The sequence below is a fragment of the Schistocerca gregaria genome, chromosome 1 (genome assembly GCF_023897955.1).
Source record: "Schistocerca gregaria isolate iqSchGreg1 chromosome 1, iqSchGreg1.2, whole genome shotgun sequence".
Classification (NCBI taxonomy): Eukaryota; Metazoa; Arthropoda; class Insecta; order Orthoptera; family Acrididae; genus Schistocerca; species Schistocerca gregaria.
Window position 1 is genome coordinate 988,759,179 of NC_064920.1, and position 25,354 is coordinate 988,784,532.

At 40.7% G+C, this 25,354-nt stretch overlaps 1 protein-coding gene across 1 annotated transcript in view; it reads right to left on the minus strand.

Moving 5' to 3' along the window:
- LOC126278065 (uncharacterized) overlaps positions 1–25,354 on the minus strand; it is a 310,230-nt gene that overhangs the window by 187,720 nt on the left and 97,156 nt on the right. The gene's annotated exons all lie outside the window — the stretch shown is intronic.

A 25,354-nucleotide genomic window follows, 5' to 3' on the forward strand; every position in this document is an offset into this window, starting at 1 on the left:
GGCCATTGAGTAGCGTGTCGCAAATTACGATTGTGTGGCCGTTTCTATTCCTCCTATTCCAGCGCCATCTGTGGCGAAACAAAGAAAATGCTTCAGGCAAAACGTATGTAGATTTTCTGTAGAATCGCAATCTGCAATAAGAAACGGTGGTTCCTACAAAAGATTTCAAGTTGCCCCCCCCCCCCCCTCTCCGCCCACAGTTTGTTTTATTTCTAAATCTAATCAAAAAAGTTTTATTTTTATTTTTATTCAATTAAATGGTTTAAATGTAATAATTTGAAGCGTCATTTTCATCATCAGTTGAAGTTTGAATTGCTCTTATTTTTTCCTATCATTCTCTTTTCTTTTGGAATCTCTCTGTGTCGCCTGTAATGTGCAACCAAGTGTCAACGTGGACTACCCGTCTGCTGGTAATGTGACAGCTCGTGTAGAGAGCGTGAGAATAGTTTCATGTAGGGCTCTCCAATTATAGCGAGAAATTATAGTTAGCTTTTAATGCTGAAACTGCAATTTTTTCTCTCTTGAGTTTGCTCGTAGAGGTTTGCGTTAATCGTCGTAAACAAAGCGATCGTGTTTCTAGTTCTGGCGCAGACTACTGACCGCCGTTTTTTCTGATACATTGCACGTCAGGAGATCGTGGTTGGCTTACGAAATGAGTTTAAATTCAGGGCTGCAAAGACCGTGGTCTGACACAATTTAGTCATCTGTCACTTAAAATCAGCTTTCGACAGAGCACTTCGCAGCGGCCATTTCCAACATTGTTACACTTTACACATTTAACAGCAATTGTGACGTGTCCCGCCAAAGTTTGTATGCCGTCTATAACGGAGCGGTGGCCGGCAGCCGATGTGGCAACACGTAGCGGCAAGCGACAGACGTCAACTTCTAGTAATTTTAATCGGACTGTAGTGTTCTGCTAGCAATATTCTTCCATCGGTGCACTACTAGATTATTTGCGCTTGCATGGGGAGCTGGCTGCAGTGCAGAAAGGGGCCGCTGATTCCGCCGGAAACTCAGTTCCGGCTAAACTGCGCATCAGCATTCTCACGTGGACTTGGTGGCCAGTTGGTCTGTTGAAATATTGGTGACGGCATATGCGAGAAAAATATCGTAAGCCAATATCCTGAGTCAGAGGTACGTGACCTGTAAGATGTACGACCCTGCTGAGCGGACAATATGTCTGTTGTCTCGGGTGCTCGACTCACAGCCACTGACAGCTTGCACGGCGTTGACTGTGACCCTCTCCAACACAGCAATTCCATACTAGATGACCAAAACGAGCAATGTCGACTGTCGACTGTCGATTTCTGACGCGTGCTAGTAGTCATTTGTTCTTGTTACTGAGGCATAATAAGATATTCTCACCAACATTCAAACGCGGCTTCCCAATGAGAAATCCACTGCGCATTCTTTCCTCAAATACAAAACATAAATGTTACTCGTACCTGTTTTGTGTGGTGGCGCTGAAAGAAAATCACATGCGTGTCCAAGCATTTAGTTCACTTAGTGCCAAATTGACGTTTGTGGCAGGACGCCTTCCTGTAGTCGAAGTTTTAATGGTCGCTTAGCATTAGCCAACTGGACGCCACGGCTGGTTCGTGTACGACTAACAAGATACAGCTTAACCCGACAAGAAAGCGGCTATTTTCTGTAGTAGGAAACGGCCTAAGCTTCTTGCTAATTTGAAGTCACATAGGCAAACTATCCCTTGGAGTCCGACGGTAAAGTATCTGCGAGTCACCTTGAATAAACAGTTTTTTCTCGACAAACACAGAGGAATTTCGGAATAAGGCCAAACAATTCGTCTCCCTTTAGCGAGTACTGAATTGAGCACCACATCCAAACTTTCGCTATACAAAGCGACGGTATTCTAGACTATACTATATGGCAGCTTAGTCAAGAAGAATGCCAGTGCAGCTCAAATCACCTGCAGGTTCTCCAAAATAAGGTCGGTACGCTTGCATCGCCGACCTATATGCAGAACTCCGTCTGGACACGACAAACGAAAATGTACTACAAGACTGACGTCCTGCGAGGCTCCGTACATAACATACAAACTCTAGACTGGACTGTTCCTCTCCCATGGCACAGATATAAAGTGCCACGTTCCTTGGTACAATAGCAATATGACGCCATTCCAACAGTTGGTGGGACTTACAAGTAGTCAGTAAACGCACGAAATACAAGAAAAAGATACACAATAAAAATAATTACAATAATGAAAAAGTAGCTGTTAGATTAAAATCGAACCTAAACATTCAGAGCAATGAATCAAAACACAACAATGCCCACTCTCCCCCCTCCCCCCCCCCCCCCCCCCCTACACACACACATACACACAAGAGTGTGAGCACCTAAAGTCAGCATAGTATGTCATTTGATGTATATATTAAAATAGTTAACAGACCATCCTCGGAATTACATGAGAAAAACAAAACTCAGGGGGCAAAAGTGACCAAGATTTCAATCGAGAGAGATAACTTCAGCGAACTTTTCTTTTTGCCACGTGTTCCAGTCTCACTCATCTCCACAATCCAAGGAACGATTTGTGCAGGGATCAAGAATCAGATTTCACGATGTAATTAATTCTACTACCTTTTATAAGATAATTTTCTTGAGATATTAAATGCAGTTTTACGGGCGCCCGCCGGCACATATGTTGAATAGTTTGTGTTAAATTCTCCCGCCAATTCAAACAAGCAAAGACCAAAGACTACTTGTGCTCTCCTTTATATACGCTCGATACCGTGATGCTGGCATTGCAGACGCATTGCTGTGCCCTGTTTCGCAGTTTCCTGTGTTCCTCGCATCGTTCAAGCGTCGGATACGATTTAAAATGTCTGTGAGCAGCACCCATCCCTTACTTGAAGTTGTAATAATTCGAAAATTTTGATTTGCCATCAGAAAGCTGGACGTCAAATGTTGAAGCAATGATAGGTATTTATAAGTACATTTTTTTAAAAACTGTCAATGACATGAGAGAGGTTGCTGACAAAAGAACGGTATGGCTTAAGTTTTAAGACATGTGCCTCATGATCGCATATTGAAGAAATCTTGTATGACAGTTTCCTGCGACAGGAAGCGACACGGAGGCCGTTAAGGTCAAACTCGGCGAAGAAGACAGACATATTTTCAGTCTCAGGTCCCGTGCGAAACCGACCTTACCAGGATGCCTAAGGTAATTTGCCTCTGAACGCCTGGAAAAATACTTAAAATTTTCATAACGTTTACGTGGCTCTGACCAAAAATCATGAGCTTTTAGTACCCCCATGAGCATGTAGGACAATAGAAGAGCTTCTAATTTAACATTTTGATTTACAGTTAACCATGTTACTTTTCAGATTGACTTTATTACAATCTTTTTGTGAAGATCAGGAAACTACATGTTCTATTTGCCGCTTAATGCTTGGAATCTAAGCACTGATTATCTGTCTTAGTTAGGTGCCTAAACCTTTACGTAAATATTAATAACATGTCCACCTAAAAGTATGCCACAATCAAGTCATATCAGTCACAAGTTGTTATACTATAAATATTTATCTCATAATCAAAATTAAGGTTACTCTTCTGTAATTAAACATTGTGTATTTTTCTTCCTGTTAGTATTACATTAGTGTCTATAGCCTACTTCACTTCAAATAGTATCTTGAAACATCCCAAAACATTTCAAACATCTAGCCCAAATAGATCTTTTGTGCATAAAATAAACATGTCAGAAAGTTTAATTCTCAGGAAGTTCAATTCAAAGTTATATTATCTCTGTGGAACACCTTTTTTTTACATGTTCCTCATTCTCTCTCTTCCCTTCCTTCTTTCTCCCCGTTATTCTAGCCTCTTCAGTTGTCTCAAGGACCTAATTTTCAGCTTTGGCTACTCTCATGAAATCAACTGTCACAAGAGATTGTCTCACGCTGAATCCAGAATATATTTCTAGCAACTCTAGAACTCACCGTTTTGGAGGCATATTAACTTTCGAAAATGACAAAATAGCAAATACTCAAATTACCGAAATGTTTATAAGCAAAACAAAGTTCGAAAACAATATGAAAGCTAGAACTTAAGCCCATCGCAAAGCGTATTTTCTAACAGGGTTGCCAACTCGGGATATAGTTGTACAGTACATATTTCTCGAATGGGAGTCTAATGGCAACATTTGACATGTGACAGTAGAGGAAACATGGGCGTGGCCCCACATCGAGAAATGTTTAAGTTGCTTTTAACTACTATTTTGTTTAAAGAACTCTATTCATCGTTTTAAGATGAAAAACAAAAAATGGATTTTTTGAAGCGGATTCTCAAGCGAGTGACCAGAGACCTTTTTTTTTTTTTGTCGTGCTGTGCAGGATCATGACTGCGGCACCAAAGGTGTTGGCAACATTGGAAGAGCCAGTGTGTTGGCAACTTTGGAAGAGGCAGTGCAGCAGATTCTCTGAAGCCAACAGGGAATAAATGCCAGCGCTTCCTGGGTGGAACAAGGGAAGACTCTTAGTCGGACAGCGTTAGAAACGAGACGTGCCATGTGGCGTCTCCACAAAGAATGAAACATTGCTTCCGACGCAGAGTCCATGCGGCACCCACATTGCAATATGAATGTTAACCCTTATACCACAGCAGTATCCTGGCGATATTGTTCCTCTACATTCTCCCATCATCACCGGATTTTTGTGCGTTTTCATCATCACAACTAACGCATTCAGATGCGTGAAGAATACACACAGTTTCTTTACCAGTATTCCTGTGTTTACAAATTCTTAACCATTAAAAACAACAGATTGTGTGTTGCCATTTCCGCCAATTTTGCAGCACTGGATTCGACCCACGGACACAATATTGCTGTCCAGTGCTGCAAGCAGGATCGAACGTATGCACTTTGATCCACAGGATTTCTGTTATGATCAATGTGCGTGGTTGCTTTTTCATGGGAAGCGTTGAGTTTCATTAATCTGGCGATCGTTTTTTATGAAATTATTTCAGATAGCCATACAGGCGCTGTCGGTGCCACGACCGATTAATCGATCTCAGGTGGATACCGACAGGGTGGCACTGTCACAAAGTGTCTATCAAAAAGTTTCCTTTCACAGACCATATAGTCCAGAATCGGTATGCCAATCAGGAAAAATCGACGTGTGCACTGAAGCAATCACCCAACGTCGCACCAGCTTAAAGATACCAGTTTCCTAAAACACAGTGCGCTGTTGCGTGAAGTCTGCACATCCGCTGCACATCCTCGTCCGACAGAAATCGTCGATCATTCAGGGCCGTTTTTAAGGAACCAAAGGCGTGATAATCGTATCGCGAGATATGGGGACATGCTTTATTGTGAAGTTGCAGCACCACTCGCCGCAGTTTTCCCGACCGGTCGTTTCCGACAGGCATACCGCCCCATACGTATTCTTCATTCTCCGACGGATATCTACCGGTGTTTGTCCTCAGGCAGCCAAGAAAAGAATGACAGCTCGTTGGTCCCGTTTGCACGCATTTGGTAATAACGTCGCCGTGGTCCCGCATGTGCCGCACGCATGTCGGAAAGGCACGAATGCCACGATAATCCCTTGGCTACACGTCGGTGCTTATATACGAGGGTAATCCCAAAAGTAAGGTCTGCTATTTCTCTTTATAAGCACATATACCTGTTTATTTCTATAATGATTTACGTCAGCTTACAGCTTGAACATTTAGCTATTTTCCTACATAATCGCCTTTTCTGTGGATGCATTTTTGTATTCTCTGTGGCAGTTTTTGTATGCCCATGTCATACCATCTCGTCGCCATGCTGTAGCCGGCCAGTGTGGCCGTGCGGTTCTAGGCGCTTCAGTCTAGAACCGCGTGACCGCTACGGTCGCAGTTTCGAATCCTGCCTCGGGCATAGATGTGTGTGTTAAGTCCCATAGTGCTCAGAGCCATTTGAACCATTTGAAACACGCTGTTCAGAAAGTTATGAAGCTCTTCTTTCACCTCGTCGTCGGAGCTGAATCGCTGAGACCACAATTAACGCTGACAGGTTCTGTGAGACTCTGAAAAACCTCAAACGGGCAATCCAGAACCGGAGAAGAGGAATGTTGAGCCAGGGCGTACACATTCTCCATGACAACGCTCACCCACACATCGCTCGGCAAACCGTTGCTCCCCTGCAACAGTTTCAGTGGAACATAATCAACCACCCACCCTATAGTCCTGACTTGGCGCCCAGTGACTATCACCTGTTTCCTAGGTTACAAGAACATTGGGCCGGAAAGCGATTCATTTCCGACGACGAGGTGAAAGAAGAGGTTCATAACTTTCTGAACAGCATGGCGGCGAGGTAGTATGACATGGGCATACAAAAAGTGTCACAGCGCCTACAAAAATGCATCCACAGAATGGTGATTATGTCGAAAAATAGCTAATGTTCAAGCTGCAAACTGATGTAAACCATTGTAGAAATAAACAGGTCTATATACTTATAAAAAATAGGAGACCTTACTTTTGGGATTACCCTCGTAGGTGCATTGGAGGCGCGCTACGTACATATACGCAGCAGCAACGCCCTCAAACGCAGACTTTTTGATAGCCTATTGTAATCTAACTGTCAACTAACGGCTTGTAAGTAGGAGGGCTTGTTTGTCGCAGAGTGCTCCTGGCTCACTGTTTACCTGCTGCCATCGGATTTCTAAGCAGTCCGCTTTTAGACCGACACGAACTGTATGTTACATGTCCCTACAAGTTACATGGTGCGATTTGAACATTGAAAACTGTGTGGAGTGAGCTACAAATAGTACGTCAAATGCTCACATGCCAGGAGCCGACGTTTGACTAATATTTCATATTTTCCTTCGAACTGAATTAAATGTAATGCCGGCTGGAAGAATTCGAGTTTGCTGATTTTTGGCACCTTATACACTATACCAGTTAAGCTGTCTGGAACAGTTATATCGATTAACACGACTCCGCCTGTCTTTTATTATAACTGTTTTACATGCTTAGAACTTGAGGTTCGAAAAACAAATTTACGCGCCGACACAAACGCAACTTTCGTCTCACTTGTCTGCCCTAAACTATGTATAACCCGAGAGCTGCGTAGATTTGGAGAAAGTATGTCACTTCATCCATATTTCAGACAGGATCATTATGTGAAACCTTAGCTGTTGATAATTGAGGCTCAGCTCATGTAATGTGCGGATAAGTGCTGAACATTACGATATGCTATTAAGAGCGCCATTATATTTTCTGGGTGGCTTTGCTACAGGCAGTGTCAGGTGTTCATTTACACCTGTGGGCTACACCAGCACATACTCATTGTAGTTCGTGGATCATTGCCAGAACTGCAGACAAATGCTAGTCTTTCCGCCCTCCGTGGATCAAGCCGTATCGAATGGTAACCTGAGTGAAAGGCATAAAACAAGGAGAATTTTTTACTCGAAGAGCCTTCCGGGTTGCTGCTATTTGTTGTACTCTTTGCAGCTCTGTTGCGTAACTATGTAATGAATTGCGGGTTGCTACTTTCGGCGGTCGTTTTTAGTAAGGGAGCTACTAAGGCGGAAGAGTGCGTGACACCACGCTAGTCTGCAAGACTGAAGACCGGTGAAAGCTGCCGATCCGTAGTGAACATTCGGACACAGTTTTTTCCAAGGTGGACGAGTTCCAAACTGTGACCCAGAAACGCTAATGGTGCGTAACTAGTAACCTTACTGGCGGCTTCTGATCGCTGCCCTCAATACAACTTCAGAAACATATTTCTGTCTTTCTTCTTTTCGGTACAGTTAAATCATTTACAGTATAATATAAGCAACTGCCACCTGAGTAGTGAATCAGGGACTGTGGGAAAACAGGAATAGATGAGAATCAAGGTGTCTGAGATGTGATGCTACAGAAGAATATTGAAACTTAGGCGTATTGATAAGCTACTGAATGAGGAGTTACGTCACAGGTCACGTCCCCTTATCTACGACATCACTGTGACATTAAATGCCACGTCCCTTTTTTCAAAAACGTCGTTCAGATGGCAGATGGCGTTGGCGGAAAAATATTTCCAGCTGAGGACAGCGCAGTATTTTTCGTGTAATATTCAGTTATATTACAGTATTTCCAAATTTAAAAATTTCTGTAAGCTTCTCTACCTGAAATAAATCTCACTCAAACAAATATGTCCGTCACTACAGTATTACCAAAACAATTACGTAAGTTTCTTCTGCTGAATTGTGAAAAGTGGCGCTATTTTAGTACATACGCGCTCACGCACACACACACATACACACACACACACACACACACACACACACACACACACACATTGCGTAACGTCCACTGCCGTATTTCATCTCTTTCTGTTCTCATAATGTTTCTGTCAAATACTGCACTGTGTTGCTAATAAGTATCACTAGCAAATTTCATCCTTTCTGTTTATGTTAAATACTGCATCATATCATGAGCAAATTTCCTCTACGTCTTTGTCTTATATTACAGATGGAATGGAAAGGAAAGAAATTCAACCAAAATTATTCTACATATAAAATTATAAAATTATCATATAAAACTATAAAAAGAAGACAAATTCCAAAGAAAGTCAGATGCATATTTGGTTCACTGTGCACATTTACATACTCTCCAGCTATGACATTTTTAATTAGATGGGACAACGTTCTCACAGCCTTACTGCTGACACCCTCCTCATTCATTAGCTTATCAATACGCCTAAGTTTCAATAATTTTAAACTGTACAATACGTTTTTCAATTTAATTTCTTTTTAAATTTTTCCCAATTGTAATGCCTCAAAAGAAAAGCTGTACACACGCAATTGGTTTACTGCGCACATTTACATATACCATTCAGCATACCCTACTACGCCCATTCTACCTACGACAAAAGACATTTAGCATTTAAATTGTACAATGTTTTTACATTTTCGCTATCTGCGCAATTATGATGGGCATTTCTTAATCGCGAACGACAATAAAGTTTTCTGATTTATCTGAAAATACTTCAAACCATATGAACTTAAGACAATGAGAATACATTTTCCTAGATTTTAATCTAGTTAATCAGAAATGTGTATGTGAATTATATCAGTTGCAAAGTTGGTAGTCACCTCAAGCAAAAACCACCAATTACAAACACAATCACAATCTTACAATTCACATTGTTGACACACATAGGTACATGCATTTTATATTTTTCAGATATTTACATCATTTGCAATAAAACCAAGCAACATTTTTGTCATCATCATTTTTCAGGTGGTAGTGGCTCGAAACCAATGCATTTATTTTATCCAGAGCGTACATAACATTTATCATCCTGCGCAGATAAACCCAGTCTGCTAGTTTGTCAAAAACTGACATATTAAGCCCGTGGCTGTGTACAAAATATAGGTTTACTCTTACACAGAAGATTACAGCAATTGGGCGGTTGCTGCAATCTTCTGTGTAAGAGTCAACCTAAACGCAGTGTTTAATAGTAGAAACAACAAGTTGCTTTGAATGAATTACAAACGCCACGTTAGTTCTTACCTCAGAATATAATATATACACTGCCTGTAATCGTCAGTAATTAACCTAGTAACAGAAGATTGTTTTATAACTTTTACTCTGCGCTTTGTGCCTAGACCTACTCTCGAGAGCATACATTTTTGTCGCAGAGTGACAAATCCTTTAATAGGTTCACCATTAAGTTTATCTGCCATTAAAGCAACCTCTTTTTTATTCGTCAGTGGAATATTGTATCTTTTATCTGTGGGGCTCGAGTTTTAATGTGATAAATTAAGCTATCGGTGTCTACGTAACATAGTTATACGCGTTTTGACGGAAGCTTGTTCAATATGTACCCATAATGGAAGTCGATATGAAGCATTTCCGATATGTCCAAAATGGCCATTCCTATTACAATAGGTTTATCAAAGACTATATTATGCCAGCTCAGTTCAATGGCGTCTACATTTTTGTCAATGAATATACTCCTTTCAAAATTTTATTTGGCAATTAATACAGCTAAGCCCAAAGCTGCCTTCTGAGGATATTGCTAGTGTTATGTCCAGCACCTTTCACACGTTTTGTATGATTTTTTCCAAACACACTATGATTCATCAGCCAGAAAAATTTTTTTTTTCTCGAACTCTTTGCTTGCACTCAGGCACTTTTGCGCATTAATCTCAACGTATGGCATCACACAGGAAACTCAGCGAAATGATAAAATTCGATGAATCTCTCTTAGAAGTGATTTATGATGTTAACATTGTTTCAAATTTCGATAATGAGTAACATAATTTTTCTTATTACACAAGGTTGCAAATATTTCTTTGTTTTCTTACCATCAGATGACGATGACTTTTTTTCGGACATAAGGGCAAATCCGAATGAAAACATTGAATACTCTTGGATTATTCGAGATCCACTCCTAAACTGTACTCCATGTTAGAATCTTCTGGTATGTTTTTCGCATCAGAAGTTTCAATACAGTCTGCAGGAATCCATTCAGAATTAGACACCGAAAGGCACTGCAACATCGTCCAACTGTTAGGCTATTCACAGCAAGATAAATGGTGCAACATTCGTCAATTTTGTCATCATAATTGGTCATTAATCAGCTGCTGGCAATGGCATGTCTACAACAACACTAGACAATACCGCCTCTCATGCCACGCTCAACCAACTGGAGTTCGTCGGTAGTAATAGTTAGCTGCATTTCGGCTTTAGTAATTTTCAGTAACGAACCCCACCCCAAACTAGGTGAAGGAATGTAGTGAGCAGTACCCAGTTTGTATGTTTTAAGGCATACGCTAAATAAGTTTTCAAATTTGCGATCAACAACATGTCAGTTTCCTAATATAAGACTGAATGCTGCCCTAGTGTCTTACACTTGAATAATTTGCATTCTCTGCAAACCCTTTGGCTTTCAGCTTATGTTATAGCTCTGCTTGTTAACGAACTTTCAAATTTTCCAATCTCGGGTATGCGTTATTGCACGATAAATGATTCATTGCTTAGATATTCATACAGAAAAACACCTTTCAGGTTAACTAAATGAAATTAATGATCATTGGGAAAATATGCCCTCATTATCTTAAGTTCATCGGATTTCAGGTAAGGCACAAAAAGTTTAGCGAATCAATAAATCTGCTATTTATACTACATCTCTTTTCTTTGTGCATTACTCATATGCTGTTTGGAAATGATTTAAATTTTTCCGTATATGATGGAATCATCATTGCCATCTATCACCATCTGTTTACATATCGCTCCCCAGCAAGAAAAGTGATACAAGTAAAAAAACGGTAAGTTGCAGTTTTTAAATACCAATAATTATTAGAATGTCAGTGTTTATGCAGCGTCTGTATCTTGCATTAAAATGTGCGTGCATGCATGTCTGAAGAACAGACAATGTTTTGACGATTACAGCTGTTGTAAATATTACAAAATTTTGTGCGTTGCAGCGTACAATGGAAAAAAATGGACATTTCTGTTATGAAGTTCACCTTGAATCCCTTTTATCGTCGAAAAGTATTGCTACATTATATAAACCTATTTACGGTTCTATGTTTTCATTAAGTTTTGTTCCTTAAGTTGTACCTAGTGATGTTCCTTATCAATTCATATTAATTTTCATAATTTACAAATTTGTATTTCTCCAAACAATAAATCTATCTTGTTTTTCATTTTTTATTTGAACTTAAATACTAATTTTGCCTGATTGAGGTTCGAACGTCATATAATATTACAGTGAGTAAAAATGTATATATTATTTGGAATGGAAAAATGGCAAAAGTATTTCATGAAGGACTATAAAATAAACAAAATACTTTTTAGAAAATCAAGGCAAACGACAAAACATAAAGAATTAATTAGTAATTACCCGATAATACGTTACATTCGACGATAACAGAACTAAACATCCATAGAACTGTTGTATGAGAATAATGGAATGTATTGGCAAATTTACATGCTTGAAATTTAGAGCACAAAATAAGTTGTAAGTGTTCGTTTTAGAAAGGGGGTAAGATGTAGATTTAATTGTGTCACTGTAAGTGCTTGGATTGAAAGGGACGTAAGACAGGGATGTAGTTTTTCGCCCCTGCTGTTCAATCTATGCAATGCAATGCCGGAAATGAAAGAAATGTTCAAGAGTGGGTGGGATTAAAATTCAAGATGAAAGGATAACAGTGATAAGATTCACTGATGACATTGCTGTCCTCGGTGAAAGTGCAGAAGAATTACAGGATATGATGAATGAAATAAACAGTCAAATGAGTACAGTACGAACTGAGGATAAATCGAAGATAAAAGGAAGTAATGACAAGAAGCAGAAATGAGAACAGCGAGAAACCTAACATCAGAATTGGTGATCACGAAGTAGATGAAGTTCGGAATTCTGCTGCCTAGACAGTAAAACAACCCCTGACGGATGGACAACATAAAAAGCACACCAGCACTGCCAAAAAGTGCATTCTTGGCCAAGAGAAGTCTGCTAGTATCAAACATAGGTCTTAATTTGAGGAAGAATGTACGTTTGGAACACAGCATTGTATGGTAGTGAAGCATGGACTTTGCGAAAACCGGAAAAGAAGGAGTAAGACGTGTATATTTCTATTGTCTATTGTCAAATCACACATTATGAAAGATGTTTATATTTTATTAATAGGATTAAGTACGAATAATTAATATTTGTCATGTTGGAAATAATTGTGGTAGCAGGGAATGTCTGCACCAAAGTATTGTTGACAAGAGAGACCGCAAATTGATATAATTTTAAAAAGGGCGGGAAAAACCGCGCATTGATACATTTTGTAATGGTAGCAGGGATTGTCTGCACCAGAAAGCATTGTTGGCAGGAGAGACCGCACTTTCGCGTTCGTAGGAAGTCAGTAGTAAGCGAGAAGTCAAGCGAGTCGGTAGCAGGTCTGAAGCGAGAGGTTGAGAGGAGCGGAGTGCCTGCCAGCCACCAGCTATGATTTTAAAGAGATTATAAACGGATGTACAGAGACATCAGCTAACTATTATAATAAGAGGAACTAATATTATTGAATTAATTTTTTGTGGAACTCAAGACTACTAAAGGTATGTTTGCGCCTTGCTAGTTGTAAGATTGTTGTAAAAAAGTACGTTTGTAAAATCATTTCATTCAGAATACAATTAACTTTAGCCAGCAATATTGCATTTCTAATTATAATCCATCCCAAAAACCATCAACGTAAAACTTTGCAAAATTTTATTGTTGTCAAGAAAAAGTTTTATGAATTATGTAACTTCAGTCAAATTAATTAAAGAATAACGTCAGCTTTGCTATTAAAGAATAACGTCAGCTTTGGTAGTAAATACAGCCACTTATTATGAAAGCCCACCAGCAGCTAATAGAGTATAGTAAAACAGAGTAAGTATATTCATGTCGCAGTTCGATGTAGCAGTCAGATGGCGATCCAGTAACAGTAAAAAAGGTAAGGAATAGTTTTGGCTTATTGCAGATAACGACTGAGGACCACACGACGACGACACATTCTATGTTTCGACGAAATAATCCGAAAATCACTTTTAAAAAGCAGCAATTAAATTTGTGTGCGAAGATTGAGAAAGAGAATAAATTTCAAAGGGAAGATTTCATTTGTTATTATTAAGCAAGAGATAGAAATCCTAAGGAATGGTTACATAGGTTATTGTAAAAGGGAAGGTTATCATTAACAGAAGAGGTATAGAGGAGACGGGAAGGTTTCAAAGGGAATGGTAACATTTGAGATGTGGTGCTACAGAAGAATGGTGAAAATCAGGTGGATTGATTATGTACGGAATGAGGAGGTTTTCCCGGGAACCGTCGAGGAAAGGAATATATGGATGACACAGCCAAGAAGAAGGGATAGGAGGGAAGGAAATCAGGGAATAAATGGTAAAATCTGTAGAGGGAGACAAGATTGGAACAGATCCAGCTAATAACTGAAGACGTAGGTTGCAAGTGTTATTCTGATATGAAAAAGTTGAAGAGGTTGACAAAAAAAAGTCAGAATGGCTAAGATTGCGGAATATGAGAGGAACTGTATACATGACCTTCCTTAAACGCATCCGTGCAAACGTGACAAATCTCGTCTGAACAAAACGCTAATTCTTCGTCAAGGTTTATTTCCATCTTTTTATTTTGCAATAAAAAGTCATTTACAGTCCAAGCAATTGCTTACAGCTATTCATTGAACCATTTGATACAATCACTGCCTCAGTAAAATTTAAATTTGGAATATCCCTGATCATAGCCGCTGTGTATGTATTAGGTTATGCTGAAGAGCGTATGCAAATGTACTTCACTGGACCACGAACCAGTGTGAAGTAGTAACTGGTTCTGTATGGGCATAAATTACAAAATGTAACTTCAGTTTGTTGATGAGCATGGAAACTTTTGTAAATGCCTCATTGCCATTAGGCATGACAATTCTGACGGACTTTAAACTGTGCGCACTCAGCTAAATATGCGTCGAATTCTTCTTGGCAATTAAAGTAAAACAGGCAGCATCCCATACTTCTGAACAACGATAACCAGTAATGCTACTTTTCGTGAGCTTCGACGTGTTTTTTGTTCTACAGAAACGACATATGTATACATTACCAACCTACAACATTAATAGATTCACACGCTTCCCGCGATGGTGTTTTGTGATATGTTGCAGTACAAAAAAATATTCAAATGTGTGTGAAATCTTATGGGACTTAACTGCTAAGGTCATCAGTCCCTAAGCTTACACACTACCTAACCTAAATTATCCTAAGGACAAACACACACATCCATGCCGGGGGGAGGGCTCGAACCTCCGCTGGGACCAGCCGCACAGTCCATGACTGCAGCGCCAAGACCGCCCGGCGAATCCCGCGCGGCTGTTACAGTTCATCCTGAAGCTCATTTTTATCCTCATTGTCCTCCACGTTCGTCTTTTCATAATCTGAATATTGAATGCCGTGGATATTTACAGAGACATCTTTATTCTGTTTTCCGAAAATGTAAACATGCTTCATCTCTGCAGGGGATGGTATATTTGCGAATTTCAATTTGTATTCAATAATTAGACTCACCCTGTGCATGTATATTTTAGGAAGTAAACCTGCTAACAAATAGAACCTTTTATTTCCATTTACATTAACATGTGTTTGTACCATTTCTTTCAGTGCCAAACCGGAATCTCTCTCGAAAAACCTCAAGTTTATTTAACAGATTATCAATAACATTAGTCGAGTACCAACCACAACTAATTTTGGATGGCATGAAATTCACAATTTTTGTATTGAGATGCTTTTGTTTTTCTTTGCCTGCATGAGCAAGAGGATGTTGCATGTCAGTGAAAAACTAATGTTAAGTGGCTGGTTAATTTGACGAACTCTGTTCTCAAAAACATGAAAACAGGGATCCAAAAACACAACCATATTACCTATCACATCTGTACATATTCGATTTCTAAACGCTGAATCAACAGTAATCTCTTCAAGGTCATTTAATTTGATGCATTTTGGTGCTGGTTCGCCCATTACTGCTAATACAATAACATTACAACTTTAAAGAACTGCATTTTAGCCGCGAGCTGTACCAATTATTCTTTGTTCTTCACCGGTTTGTGTCGCAGTGACGATGCTCACAGGAAAAGAAACCTGTACATCAGCTGGGTAAGCAATTCATCTTTCCTTTAGTTGAGCCGAAAGTCGCCAAAGTTACAAGCTATTCCCTTAACTACACATAGTACACCATGACCGTAAACAGTATGAATTGGCCTCACAATAAAGGACAACCGAGAATGAAAGAAATAGCATGATAACTGATCTCAGTCAGTCATGTTACACCAAGCCGAGAGTCAAATGCGGTGTAGAAAACAGCACGAACAGCGTAACGAAATGAAATGATTTGTATACACATCAAGCATAACTCAGTGTTTTATTAAAACATCCAACAGATCTTTTGCTAATTAATGCCCAAAAATTTAGCTCGTTCAGATATTTTTTAACATGACGCAAATTTACACAAATCTTTGTTGGAACGTAAGATGTAATCATTTCCTGCCACATCCGAAGACTATAGCGAAATACAGTTGTTTCTGAACGTAAAAACCTTTGTAGAGATAAATGCAAGAGGATTTCCCTTGTTTGTGACAAATATCACAGCTTGTTGTTGTGATCTTCAGTCCTGAGACTGGTTCGATGCAGCTCTCCGTGCTACTCTACCTTGTGCAAACTTCTTCATCTCCCAGTACCTACTACAGCCAACAGCCTTCTGAATCTGATTAGTGTATTCATCTCGTGGTCTCCCTCTACGATTTTTACCCTCCACGCTGCCCTCCAATACTAAATTGGTGATCCCTCGATGTCTCAGAACATGTCCTACCAACTGATCCCTTCTTCTAGTCAAGTTGTGCCACAAGCTCCTCTTCTCCCCAATTCTATTCAATACCTCCTCATTAGTTATGTGATCTACCCTTCTAATCTTCAGCATTCTTCTATAGCACCACATTTCGAAAGCTTCTATTCTCTTCTTGTCCAAACTATTTATCGTTCTTGTTTCACTTCCATACATGGCTACACTCCATACAAATACTTTCAGAAACGGCTTCCTGACATTTAAATCTATACTCGATGTTAACAAATTTTTCTTCTTCAGAAACGCTTTCCTTGCCATTGCCATTCTACATTTTATATCCTCTGACTTCAGTAGTTTGAATCTTTTATTTAGTTGGCAGTAGTGGCGCTTGCTGTATTGAAATAGTTCGAGTAACCAAGATTTTTGTGAGGTAAGTGATTTGTGAAACTTATAGGTTAATGTTAGTCAGGGCCATTCTCTTGTACGGATTACTGAAAGTCAGATTGCGTTGCGCTAAAAAATATTGTGTGTCAGTTTAAGCGCAGTTTTGTATAATTGTTCTAAGGGGACGTTTCAAAGTCATAGGGTCAGTATTGCCTCACGTGTTCCAACATTTCTACAGAATCCAAACTGATCTTCCCCGAGGTCGGCTTCTATCAGTTCTTCCATTCGCCTGTAAAGAATTCGCGTTAGTATTTTGCAACTGTGACTTATTAAACTGATAGTTCGGTAATTTTCACATCTGTCAACACTTGCTTTCTTTGGGATTGGAATTATTATATTCTTCTTGAAGTCTGAGGGTATTTCGCTTGTCTCATACACCTTTCTCACCAGATGGTAGAGTTTCGTCAGGACTGGCTCTTCCAAGGCTGTTAGTAGTTCTAATGGTATGTTGTCTATTTCGGAGGCCTTGTTTCGACTCAGGTCTTTCAGTGCTCTGTCAAACTCTTCACGCAATATCATATCTCCCATTTCATTTTCATCTACATCCTCTTCCATTTCCATAATATTGTCCTCAAGTACATCGCTCTTGTATAGACTCTCTATATACTCCTTCCATCTTTCTGCTTTCCCTTCTTTGCTTAGAAGCTCTTGATATTTATGCAAGTGGTTCTCCTTTCTCCAAAGGTCTCTTTAATTTTCCTCTAGGCAGTATTAGGTGTTATTATTTTATTTTATAGAATGAGACTGCCCAGATATTGTACTATATTTTAATGTATATCTCGAGTCTCCATGCCAATAAATTTCGCAGTACCAATATTTCGAAATTGATTTTTGGTATATCAGAGTGAAAGCGGTCACGAAAATGAATTTGAAACTATCATGTGCAGCAAATTTGGCGATTTCTTCACACTTTGAAATCTTTTCAGCTAGGAAATTTAGTAAGACGTAAGGTTTGTCATCTAGGGTGTCGCACAATGTTTTGACGATGTCAAATTTGAATAATTCGCGCTAAAAACAAGATACAAGGACGGTGACGCCGTGTATTACTAGTGCAGAGTGCCACGTTTCGTCCCATATACAGGCCAGTAATGAGGTCGTACTGCTCGAAGCAGCATCGTGTGTTCGTGGTGGAGTGCTATTTTTGATATGGAGAATCTGTTGTGCGCGTGCCTCTCGTAAGCTTTTCAAGATTTAGTCGCGATATCCAATTCCTGCTCTTGGAACAATATTAAACTGGGTAACAAACATCGTGCAACTGCCAGTGCATCAAATTAACAGTCAACCGGCCCTCCGAAAACCGTCCAAACTGACGAGAACATCGAACGTGAGCGTAGCAGTTTACACGCAAGCCCTCGGCGTTCGTTACGAAAACTTGGTTCCAGCCAGACCTTTCAAATTCTCCGTGGAGCGTTTGGTAACCGCATAATATCAAAACACGCTTTTGTGGAACGGCCGCCAGTCTCGCCTCATTTAACCGTGTCAGACTTTTACCTATGGTGTTATTTGAAGGCGAAAGTGTACTCCGGTCGAGATGCTTACAACAGTTAAAAGATCGAATTCACGATGAAATTTCCACAATTCCTACAGCAGTTACGAAAGATGTGTTCAAATTGTGGGCGAGCGCCGCGAGTATTGTGTAGCCCCAATGGTCGCCTTTTGTCCGATATAGTATAACTGATGTACCCTCTGTAAAATTTTCAAGTTTCTTTCGCGCTTAGTTTTTGTGTTATTCGCATATTGTGTAACACGTGTTTGTTAACTAGCATAGGACGAAAATAAGCAGTCATTTGCGTAACGACGTTGCTGATTTATGCTAAATTATTGCCATACAAGACGCTGGCATTTTTTTAAAAAAACATTGCCTTGCACCACACATCTGGTACGAGACCTAGGCATGCTGTCTGTCGGCTTCTCATTACACACGAAGAAGCTGTATGTATTTGTTCATGTTGTTTCAAAGGGAAAGATGACGGCTTTTTCCATTGACAACAGAAACCTTTCGCGGATTTCAACCTGCAGACAGGCAGGCAGTTCGCCACGTGTTGCCGACTGACCTCCAAGGTTAGCTGCTAGTAGAAAGTAACACACGCGAAGCGTGCAACGGACTTCGCACAGCTTGTCCTCGCAGGTTAACTCTCAACATCAAAAAGGTGTGCCACTTGTATCCCTTGTGCGATGCAACTGATAAGATTTCGCTCAAACGAGCAACTCAAGATTACATATACTAGCATTGTTAGTCAATCAACAGATTGTAATGAAAATTAGAAAGTGCATTTTTGAGCAGACATACTTTTTTAAATGGAACAATGCCTATTGACGTTAACAGACAAAAATTAGGGTACATTAGAATGTCAGTAGCGTTTGTGGCCTGCAACTAGTGCGAGTCATACACAAGATATTGTATTTTGAAAAGTTCCCACACCGATAATTGTACCATATCTGTGGTAGCACACGCTGAAAACCAACCCAAGTGCATGCACTAATTATCTGCATTCTGTTCAGTAACGAGACAACTGACCACCGGCAGTGACAGTACACGCTTCCAGCCTGGTATGGAATGACTGCTCCACACGTGCCAGCATTTCAGAGGAGATGTCCGAGCAGCTGCAGTAATTCTTAGTTGCATATCGTCGGGTGTAGTCGGTATTCCTTGCAGAGAGCATCTTTCAGCTTTCCCCACAGAGAAATGTCTACTAGTGCTCTCCAAGGTAAACGTCCTCTGCGTCCAATCCAACGATTTGGAAACAATTCGTAAAGACATGCTGTACTACTTCCTGCACCATGTGCTGGACAGCCATCGTCTTGACACCACAGGTTCCTCCTAGTCTGGAAAGGAACGTCTTCTAGCGTCCGTGGAAGATGGTCGGTTAGGAGGCTGCGATACGCGCCTTCCGTCTATGCCACACCACACATCTACACTCCAGGGAGGCTAACGGTGTACGTGAAGAAGCCAACGGGGATTGTAAGCTGACCAAAAGTGCTTGTTTCGGCGGTTTACCTGGCCCTGATTGGTAAATGTGACTTCATCACTAAACAAGATGCATGATATATCTGGAGAATCCTGTCTTAATGCCCACGTACAGAAGTTAACACGATTCTCATAATCTGTTCCCTGCAGCTCTTGACAGAGAGAGATGTGACAGGGATGGAACCTATGTTGATGGAGAATGACTCATGCCACTTCCGCGTGCGATTGAGCGGGAGCTAACGTGTCAACGGTAATAGCAGCAAAAACATTAATTTGCCCTTCTCTTGTCGTGACTTGTTTCCTGTTGTTACAATGCCTAGGTGTTACACTACCACTTTCACGTAACTGGCTGAAGTGCGTGATAAATAACTGCCGAGATGGTTGACGTCTGTTGGGATATCTTGCCTCTTGCACCGTTCAAGAACGAACTGCATTCTTCGTACACTTTTCCATACACCATGAGCATGTCGGCCTTTTCTGCGTTAGCAAATCCCATCGTCCACTCACGACCTACTGCTTTGAGCATCACACACTGACTAAGAAGTCACAAGGCGCTCAAGGGTCACAGAAGCACACTGTAAGCAAACATCACAACATCGTACCTAGGAACTACGAGCCTGAATACCACATACAGTTGTCGGTGTGGAAACTTTCCCAAATTCGATATGTCATAAACGACACGCACTAGAATCCTGCAACAACACCGTGATATTCTAATTTACCCTGTTTTTAGCTTGTTAATTCAACAGGCATTGTTCCATTTTAAAAGGTGTATATTTGCACAAAAAATATACTTTCTTAGTGTTATTACAATCTCTTTATTGGCAAACAGTACGAGCCCTTGACTGCCATTCCATTCTGTTAAAAGCGCACTCATTAACACCTTTCATTTCCACAATATTTGCGGGGCAAGTTTTAGGTGATTCACCCTGTATACAGCACACATCAACTGTACTTCTATCTCTTTAACAGGGGTATTACATGTTGCTGTATTATGTTTGAGGACTTGAGGCGACTCATAGAGAATGAATTTACATGCTGCTTCGAAGTATACCTAAACACATGAAGAAACATTGAGCGTTAATATATCTCTACAGAAATATAATAGTTCGTTTTTTATATGACTGCATTCGGATTGAGATGATAAATACATTATCTCACGTTACATTTATTCTTTGTCAGATGTTTACCACACAGCTGATGATAGTGGAGAATAATGGAGTAAACGCTTTAACCACCAAAACAGAAAATGAAAGGGACGAAGTTCATAGTGAGTACATGTTTATATTTCAAAGTTTGACTGAAATTGAAATCGTAATCCACATAACTACTGCACAATTCGCAATTAAGTGCTAGTCACATAGAGTTCATCGAATCGAACCAATTCGACTATTTCTCTCTCTACCGTTCCCGTCGCGAACATAGTGGGGGGAGGGGGGGCGGCTGACAGGAGGGGGCCAAGGCTGATACTTAAATCTTTCCGTGCGAGGCTCTGATTTCTTTTGTTTATTGCGACGAACGCTTCCCCCTATGTATGTCGAAGCCAACAAGATAATTTCGCATTCGCAGGAGAAAGTTGGCGTTTAAAATTCCCGTAAGGACCTAACACAACGGGGAACGTTTTAGAATCAATGATTGTCAACTTTTTATATTTTTGTCAGTGACCTCTGGCAAGCATACCAGGTAAGGAGTGTACTGTAGACAGTGACTTTAAAATATCTGTTGCATCTTCAAAGAGCTCTTTCAACAAAAAGCATTCCTTCAAATTTGACAGTCTTTATATTTGTATGATTTATAATGTAACCGAAATGTAATAGATCCCTTTTATTATTCGTCTTCACTAGGCGGTAAACAACAGCACCACCTGCAAACAGTTCAGGAGAACTGCTCAAATTGTCTCATAAATTGCTGATGTTCGCTAACGGAAAAATAGCAACATCAAGTAATACTTAATGTACAGTAATGAATTTTCAGGTATACATTTATCTACGGTAACACTGCACGATCACAGGTCAATGTAAGTGCAAGATATACCATTGGAAATGTAAAATGCTGGTACATTAATAACAGGTGCAAATGCCAGAATGTTGACAGCAAGGATACGAACGCACATGCACTGTATTTTACAGGTGGTCAATGACTGTTTTTGGGATGAAGGTCTGTACCTGTTGCACTAGGTCGGCCAGTATAGGGACAGTTAATGCCGGATGGGGATGACGTTGGAGTTGACGTTCTTGATGTACCATAAGTGCACGATTGGAGACAGAGCTGGTGATCGAGCACGCCAAGGCTACATGTTGGCGCTCTGTAGAGAATGTTGGGTTACGAAAGCGGTATGTGGACGAGCGCTATCCTCTTGGTAAATACCCCCTGGAATGCTGTTCATGAATGGCAGCACAAAAGGTCGAATCACCTGATTAATGAACAAATGTGCAGTCAACACTCGTGGGATAACCACGAGAGTGCTCCTGCTGTCATACGAAGCCGCACCCCAGACCATAACTCCAGGTGTAGGTCCAGTGTGTCTAGCACGCAGACGCGTTGATTGCAGGTCCTCAACCGGCCACCTCCTAACCAACACACAGCCATCACTGCCACGGAGGCAGAGCCAGCTTTCATCAGAAAACACTCCAGACTTGCCTTCCAATGATTTCTCGTTTGTCAGCACTGAAGGCGCAAATGTTGACGGTCTGAAGTTAATCGGCGTCCTACGTGACCGACAGCGCGCGACAGCTTCAGAAGACGAAACACCACCGCAGGTATGGTTACGGGAATGTTCTACGTGTGCAACGACCATGGTGCTGCCTCTCCTCTGCGACAACTAACGACCTATGAATTCAAACGTGTTTGAATCTTGTCGCTGCAGCACGTGCTGCCGTGAGACCGACAGCTACGAGTCTTCCAGGCAAAGCAGTTCAGGGGGCGCGCCGGCAGCTGTGAAATACTTATCATCCGATTTTAAGAAAACTTTTTGGTGAGGAAAATTGATTCTTCCACATGTTACAGATTGACATCTTTGCTTGATAAAGGTCTGAATTTACTTACGTTATTCGTCATACAGTAGTTACTGCGCTGCACGAAACTGAGTACATGGCTGCACAAAATTTTTAAGAATTTGCAGAGGTAAAATCACATTGCGTAGACTTTCCATGTAGTACATTTTCGGCCATACATTATTGTGTATGAAAAGTGACAAATATATCTCAATTCTATTTAAAGTTGAGAGCGGAATGATATCTCTTTTCATTCTTGAGGTACTGGGTGTTATACTCGTGGACAGGTCGCTCGTGGCGCGTCCGAATTCTTTCCTGCGCTTCGGAAATCAAGTGGTCGTAAAAATCGTCGTGTGTCATAAAAGGTTCAAGATACCGAAACGAGTTTTTTTGGTTCAAAAATGGTTCAAACGGCTCTGAGCACTATGGGACTCAACTGCTGTGGTCATCAGTCCCCTAGAACTACTTAAACCTAACTAACCTAAGGACATCACACACATCCATACCCGAGGCAGGATTCGAACCTGCGACCGTGGCAGTCTCACGGTTCCGGACTGCGCGCCTAGAACCACGAGACCACCGCGGCCGGCTAGTTTTTTTGGAAATGACAGCACACAGAAATGAGTATTTTATAGTATATTTAACACTCGATACGTTTTTGTCAAACAAGTGAGCAGAACGGAAACAAGACTTCCCATAAATTACACAATTACATGTTGCCGAATTTTCATAGTCAAACAAAGAGAGAGAAACAGGCAAGCGGGGGATATCAAAGTGACCAGCGTGAGGTCTGGTTTTGCATGAAAATATTTAATTGCTTGACAGTAATCATCGTAATTAAGGAAAAGTTAATTATTGAGTAGGGGAAAATTTAAATAGTTCCACGAAAAGCTGCTGCCAAGCTATGTAAATGAAGTGTCAAAAAGTTCATCTGTTCAAAGCCTAGCTATTTTGCACATGAAAAGATACATTGGTGCGAGATTTAAATGTCAAAAAGGTTTCCTTTGAATCAAGTATCAAAGTAAGAATTTTCGAGAACAGAAGACGTTAGGAAGGCAAATGAGACGTCAGAAAGAACATGTTTTCTGAATAAAAGTTGAAAATAAAAAAAAATGAAAGAAATCGGGCAAATATTTTGTGAAACGATTTGTGTAAAGGAAATAAATATATCAAAGAAACACTCTACGTGCCTTTGAATGATGCTCGAAATCACGAAAACAGAAAATGAGGTGCGTCAAATGCTCCTCTAATTTTTTTATTTTATACTTTTAGACAGTTCATTTCACAAAACTTTTCACTTTCTTCTCAAATATTTTGTATGCTTTACTTTTACAGGCTATTTAGATCAACTGAAAAGCTTGACCTTACCATTGACTGCTGATGAATTAAGTTCGCGACCGAGCGAGGTGGCGCAGTGGTTAGCACACTGGATTCGCATTCGGGAGGACGACGGTTCAATCCCGTCTCCAACCATCCTGATTGAGGTTTTCCGTGATTTCCCTAAATCGTTTCAGGCCAATGCCGGGATGATTCCTTTGAAAGGGCACGGCCGATTTCCTTCCCAATCCTCCCCTAACCCGAGCTTGCGCTCCGTCTCTAATGACCTCGTTGTCAACGGGACGTTAAACACTAACCACCACCACCATCACCAATTACGTTCACCACCTCAAATGTCACTACCATTTCATGGTCGTTTATTGTATTTTATTAGGAATTTAATTTGTGTGATATACTGGGATACGTGTGAATACACTTGATGATCAAGTACTTTGGCAAAACCTTAAAAATATACTTAGTGATGCAGTGTAAACAGTATACAGGAAACTCAATATACAGGATTGTAGCTGAGTCAGTTAAAATGTAAGAAGTAGCCGTGACCGAGCCCCCGTTCTTTAACTATTTACAAATTTCTAGTCGGGAATGCTACCGTCACACTACAGCCATCTCTCGGGTGCAAGCCTCCTTCTTTTGTAATCAAGGTAGTTTCTGATTCTTCCGCATTTATCGGCTGTTGAAAGTTCTTGATCATGTGAAAAACGTTAGTCTTTAATTTATTGATGAGATAGGAACAGCTGGTCGGCCTAAGTAGCCATCTTGTAGCGGGAGATGGTCGCTCGCACGCAGCACATCCTAGCTTTTCGCCGGATGCTGCTGGAGTGTCGCGTATCCAGACGTTGCTCGCCGTCGGTCGCTTCTAACGCTTACGTAGGACGCGTCCTTAGTGAAATGCACGCTGCAGGGTGTCTGGCTCGGAGCTGCCCTCTCTTACGTCACTTTGGTGCCAACTGCTGCTCAAAGTGCTGCTGCGGTTGCGCCAGGGACGAACGCCAAACACAATGGTGTTCCCTCTCGGTAGCGCCACGTGGTCGTCCGTTTTTCTGCTACGTTGTCAGCAATCTGCTACATTCACGCCAAGTCTGTCTGCCGCATCGCACAAGGAAATCCAGCTTCTCGTTGCCCTGTTACAAGACCAAGACCTTGATAAAACCGTGAGGTGTTGGTAATGGCGTCTTTGTCACCTTAAAGGCATTCTTGACTAACGTCAACTCACCACGTCCTATCTGAAAGGTAACTGACGCTCAAGGCTATTATAGCGTTTATTTAAAGCAAACCTGACTTGCATCCTCATAATGGCGCTGCTACCGCCACTCGGGGTGCCATTGC